Below are 6,851 nucleotides of genomic sequence, written 5' to 3' on the forward strand. Positions count from 1 at the left end.
GATTGGGAAGCTTTCGTTCTTCAAAAAAGTAAAAAGGAAGCAATTGTAAGTTTAAGTAAATCTAATGAGACAATTGTATAATATATTAACTCTTTTTAAGGTAATGATACTAACATGTCTAATTATGTAGGAACTGAGGGAGCAAAATTCCAAAAATGCATTGCAGAGACAATACACCCATCGTATGGGGCCTAAAACATTTGGTGAATGAAGGGAAACGTGGGTGAAGGAGAGAGTATACCCCACTGCGCTTCGAGGGTCCTCCAAAGAAGCCTCTGATTCCACGACCACTACGTTGATGAGTCGTGCTGGCGATTTCATTTGTTCTCTGCATTCGCGTGACAAGAAAACCGGAAAATGGGTCATCAACGCTCCGGAAACCAAAGAAATGGCAGATAAACTCGTAAGCAACTATGAACTAGTGAACTTTATGAAGCTTTAGCATAAATATCACTTTACAAAAACATTAACTATATTCATGTTGTCTTTTTGTTTTTGCTACAGCTTGAGCATACTAAAGAACTGGTTGAAGGCAAGCTCGTCCCAACAGTAGATAAGGACCCTTTCACCTTGGCTTTGGGAAAGCCCTACCATCCAGGACGGGTATTAGGTGCGGGAGGGACCTTGCTAGGATGGGAAAAGGTGATTGGTCCAGAATATACCAAATCAGGAAGATCCCGAGCAAGTGTGAACTCACCGGTTGACTTGGATGCCATGGTGGCATCAATTAAGGAACAAGTGCGCAACGAGATGCGAGAAGAATTCAATGCTTGGGCAAAGCAACTGAACTTGCCGGGCTTGCCTTTCCCCTCGACTACACCGGTTGATTCATGTAGTCATCCACAAGGACAAGGAGAAGATGAGATACATGGAGACGATGATGAGGTAGTTTCATATCTATTAGTTTTGGCATATTGAGTTACGTGAGATCTAACGTGGCATTATTAACTTACCATTGCATGCTCGTACTCCTACACATGCAGACTCGAGGGAGCTTCATAATCCAACACCGGTTGACTTTCCAGATTTACAGGTAATTTGTTTAGTTCTTTGTAAATGTTCTTCATTTCTTCATTTTTGTCGTGTTTCTTCGTTTCTGTATTACTTGCATAACAATTGATCGGGAAAGGAGATGTCCGGGGTGATAGTATTAATTCTGTCAAGTTTCTGTGCTGCTTCTGTCTGTTGTTTATGTGCTATTTTTGTCGTGTTTCTGTGTTGTCATGCTATGATGCTGCTGTTTCTGTCATACTTTTTCTGTTTCTGTTTCACAGACCATTGTCATGTTGTTCCTATCATGTTGTTTATGTGCTTGCTGCCTGCCTGTTTCTGTGCTTGCTATTTCTGTCATGCTGTTTTTGTGCTTGTTGTCTGCTTGTTTCTGTGCTTGTTGCCTGCCTGCTGTCATGGTTGTTGTGATGCTGTTGTCTGCCTGCTGTGATGCTCTTGTCTGTCTGCCTGCTGTGATGCTGTTGTTTGCCTGTTGTGAGATGTGTTGTGTTGTTTCTGTGTTGTGTTGTTTCTTTGCTGTGTTGCTGATGTTTCTGTGCTGTGAGCTGTGTCTGTTGTTTCTGTGTTTCCTATGAGCTATGTTACATGTTGTGCCTGCTGTGAGCTGTGTTGTGCTTTTTTTGTGCTGTGTTGCTGTTGTTTCTGTGTTGTGAGCTGTGTCTGCTGTTTCTCTGTTGCCTGTGAGCTGTGCTGCCTGCTGTGTCTGCTGTTAGTTGTGTCTGCCTACTGTAAGCTATGAGTTGTGTCTGCCTGCTGTCTGCTTCTGATCTGCTGTGAGTTGTTGTTGTTTCTGCCTACTGTTGTGTCTGTGATGAGCTATTGCTGTGAGCTGTGTCTGCTGTGAGTTGTTGCTGTGTTGCTGGGAGCATATTGCACAACAAATTTACCCAAAAGCAAGGCAAAAGTACAGCAAAAATACACGACACAGAGGCTGTTTTTACAGCAGCTATGATTCCTTTATTAGAGGTTGTTACATGCTTAAAACTCAAGCAAAATACATCATTAACAACTTAAAAATAAACCCTAATGATACCTTAACATAATCATAAAATCGGTTTTGTTTTCGATTTTGTTTTCGGTTTTGTTTTCGGTGTGGGCGTTGTTTATAATCGCTTTGGAAGTGTTAATTTCTTCTTCCAAATTACTGCAGGAAGAGACCCGTTGTGCACTTCTACACCCGGGGCTATCAAACAGTGGACCTTTGCAGTTGGTTGCGTATGCTAGTGCACAACCGACCAATGGTACGGTCCATTCGCGACCGCTTAGGCCACAACATTACTCGGTCGGGATCAATTCTGTGGTTGCGGGGTTCGAGTACATCCGAGTACCGGTGCCCGTAGAGGAGGATGGGATTACTACACTCTGGGAAGTGAAAGGTAGCTTTGTGCAATGGCCATGTGATTGGGTAAGGTTGATCAACGAGGTAAGATTTTGGGTTCACTCTTTACTCTATGCCCGGTTGTCTTCCCAAGAGTTGGATGGATTTATTTTCTAACCAATTACGTGATTTGCTTTATCAGATTTCGAAGAAAAGCCAAACTTCAAAGAGAAGGAGGGTGGAGCAGCCTAAAAGCATTTATCAACCAGTGCCAAAGAAGAGGAGTGAACAACGGTCGGAGAGTGAAAAAGCGTCGAAGAAGAACTCTTCGAGAGGTTCAGCTATGCAAGCTACTCCACTTGTTGCAAACACGGTCCTTCAATACTAGAATCTCCACTACTAGAATCTTAGGCAACCACCCTGACGTGTTGTACAATGTTGAACGGAGTATCAAGGAATCAGTGCGTGCGGGAGACAAGTTCATATTGGCCCCATGTTATGAGGAGTACGTCTAACCATGTCAAATTCATTTGTTTCCCCTGATTATATGTTGTACATGGCTAATAATTGATTTGTTTGTCTATTGTGAATTTATGTAGTTTGCATTGGACCCTGCTGGTGATTTGTGTTTCCAATAACACAATCTTCCTTTATGATTCAGCTCGATTGCCTCATCCAAAAAAACTCCTCGTGAAGTCCATACTGCAAAAGTAAATAAAGCTACCTAGTGTTGATTATCATTACCTAACTCATTTATTAGTCATAGTAATCAAATTTAACCTTACTTTTCTATAGTGTTATGAAGAAGATAAATTGTCGGGCTCCTCAAGGTCCCACATGGAAATCACCGATGGTAATGCCACATGATATTGTGATTTTCGTAATAAACAATGTGTAAAAAATTACTAATTTGCTATATATATATATATGCATGTTTGATTCATGTACTTTGTTCCTATGCTAGTGCGCACAACAAGATAACGGAGTTGATTGTGGCTTATACGTGATGAGATTCATGTTTGAGATAGTAAGTCGTTGTACAAACACACTACAGCTTAATGAGGTATGCCATTGACTTAGTTTATTTGCTCTTAACATGTGATTTGACAAGAAATGTAAGAAATAGGCCTTACTTGGGCCATTTTGGATGAAAATGCATCCTAAAACACTTGAATTGCTCCTTTCATGTGATTTCAAGCCCTAGACGCCTATAACTAAGTAGTAATGACATGTTATGAGAAAGAATGAGTTCATTTGACAAGAAATAGAGGAAATAGGTATCCTAGTAGTCAAATAGGCCTTACTTGGGTCATTTTGGATGAAAATGCGTCCTAAAACACTTGAATTGCTCCTTTCATGTGATTTCAAACCCTAGGCGCCTATAACTAAGTAATAATGACATGTTATGAGAAACAATGAGTTCATTTGACAAGAAATGTAGGAAACAGGCCTCCTAGTAGTCAAATAAGCCTTACTTGGGCCATTTTGGATGAAAATGCGTCCTAAAACACTTGAATTGCTCCTTTCATGTAATTTCAAGCCCTATCCGCCTATAACTAATAAGTAATGACATGTTATGAGAAAGAATGAGTTCATTTGACAAGAAATGTAGGAAATAGGCATCCTAGTAGTCAAATAGGCCTTACTTGGGCCATTTTGGATGAAAATGCATCCTAAAACACTTGAATTGCTCCTTTCATGTGATTTCAAGCCCTAGGCGCCTATAACTAAGTAATAATGACATGTTATGAGAAACAATGAGTTCATTTGATAAGAAATGTAGGAAATAGGCATCCTAGTAGTCAAATAGGCCTTACTTGGCCCAATTTGGATGAAAATGAACCCTAAAACACTTAAATTGCTCCTTTCTTGTGATTTCAAGTCTTAGCCGCCTATAACTAAGTAATAATGACATTTTATGAGAAAGAATGAGTTCATTTGACAAGAAATGTAGGAAATAGGCATCCTAGTAGTCAAATAGGCCTTACTTGGGCCATTTTAGATGAAAATGCGTCCTAAAACACTTGAATTGCTCCTTTCATATAATAAATTTTTGCCTAACTGAACTTGTAAATGTATTTTTACATGCATAACCTAAGTAATTAATTCCAACATACTTTTGCTTATTCAAAGAGGTCCGTTAACGAGCAAAGAATTTAATGAAGTTCGAGACATGTTGGCGTCCTTCATCACATTTAACTTGTAAATATAATTTCTATTTGAACTTGTTAACTACATTATTGATTAGTATTGTTTGTAATTATGACACTTTTTTTAAATTAGTATTGTTTGTAAATAGTATTGCATTTGGGATTATTAATTAATATCTATGTATTGTTACTATTTCAATTTAAAAATTATTATTATTATTATTAATTATAATAATAATAATAATAATTGTTATTGTTATATAATAATGGTAGAATTAATGCAGGATGTACAAGTTCTCATTATTATTATTAGTATTAGTATTAATATTATTATTTATTGCCGGAAAAGAAAAAAAAAACACAGTTAAAGGCATCGGTTCAAGCTTCAAACCGGTGCCTATTGTACTGAAAAAAAAAAATAAAAAAAAAACATGTTAAAGGCACCGGTTCAAGCTTCAAACCGGTGCCAATTGTACTGAAATTAAAAAAAAAAAAAAAAAACGCGCGCCATGGGTGATTGGCACCGGTTAACCGGTGACAAAGAGTGTATTTAGCACCGGTTAACCGGTGCCAAATCTTTAAATAGCCACCGGTTTTGAACCGGTGCCAAATCTTCAGAGATTTGGCATCCCTCAAATACTCAACGGTTCAAAACCGGTGCCAAAGAGAGGGTTTGAACCGGTGCCTATTTGCCTTTTTCGCCTAGAGTAGGATCATATGACATTCGCAGCCTACATCAAATTGACAAAACTCAGACAAACAACTAATCTACTTAAATGAATGATAATTATTTAAGTCTTAGTATTTCATGTTTATTCTTTATAAATTTATTTATGGTCGTATATTTTTCATTGATTTATTTTTTTTTTAATGTAAAAAGTAGGATTAATTGAATTCAAAATATTTTAATTTGAATTAAATTTTAAGTCACAAAATAATGGTACAAATATATAAAAACAATGAATAAGTCATGAATTCATAGGGGGTTTTTTCATCCAAAAACTTCTCAAACTGTGTTACCTCAACGGACAAATCGGAGCAAATCACAATGAGAAGTTGTACGATGAAAGTGAGTCCTTTCATCATATGGATTATCCTATTGTAACTGTGTAACTAATCATCAACCCCTAACATAGTCAAAACTTCTGCCTAAAAGTCTCAACAACCATTTCACATGATTGGAATTTAATGGCAAATAGTGTTGACTAGAAATTAGGATGAAAATCTCATTTTTTGGACACACATTATTCATGTAAACAAACTTTATACCCCCATTATACAGAGCAAATTGTACTCACTTAAGGTTATATATACCCTATTAACCATCAAGTAAATCATTCTCAAATCACCATCATTATTGTTTAGGGGATTTTTCCCCTCCACGTGGACCGATCAGCACCTGCCACTTGTCATGCTCCAAGAGGTTCAGCATGGATCAATCGCGTCACGCCACGTGGCCCACTATCTGCCAACCCGGAAAACGGCAAACTGGGCCCAAATCCCGAGGCAAGCCCAATCAGTCCTAGGTTTACCATTTAACCTAGTATTGGGTACATAATTCGAGGCTATAAATACAGTAATTAGCCTTCATTAAACGGATTCAGATTTAATTAATCATCTCACTAAGAGAAGCTTAAACCCTCGTGCATACTACTTGCTAGACTAGACTTAGCATTAATTGCACACCTCGATCACTCCTCCCCTTAGAGAAACCAGATTACTTTTACTTTCCGCACCTTTTACTCCTTAAACACGTTCTAACTTGATCGTCGGAGGCGGAGCTCCCACCAACCGGAGTTTCTGTTATTTTACAGGTACAGGCGCACGGATCCAGTCCCGGAATTGTAACTCTCCCTCAGGACTTTAAAAAACCCCGAAACATTTTGGCGCCGTTTGTGGTGAGAGTACTTTCGAGATGGAATCACAGTCTGTACCGATTCTAAGTGAGAAGCATCCCATGGACGACCCCCTGGTTCAGACGGACCAGGATACTGACAATGAAATTGAAGTCGAGACTCATACGGCCTCTGACGGGACCTTAAGAGCTTGACGCACCCGTCCCACCGAAAGGAGAGAACGGGAGGACTGCCTGGCTGGATCTAGTAAACCAGCCGGCCAGCCGCTTGATCATCAACAGGCGGCCGAGGGATCTGCCCCCATCACTAAAAACGAACTCATGACTTTCATGAATAGTTTCAAGGGAGAGATCCAAGAGTTTATCAACAAAAGGGCGACCGTTCCACCAAAGGAATAGTCGGACAAAAGACCCTCCCAATCTGGGAGGAAGAAGCTTGTAAAGGATCGAGAGGCGACTCCTTACCCTAAGACTAGGGAGAGGGAGGTGTCAGTGATCGACCTAACTAAGTACCGCT

The sequence above is a fragment of the Chenopodium quinoa genome, unplaced genomic scaffold (genome assembly GCF_001683475.1).
Source record: "Chenopodium quinoa cultivar QQ74 unplaced genomic scaffold, ASM168347v1, whole genome shotgun sequence".
NCBI classification, from domain to species: domain Eukaryota; kingdom Viridiplantae; phylum Streptophyta; class Magnoliopsida; order Caryophyllales; family Amaranthaceae; genus Chenopodium; species Chenopodium quinoa.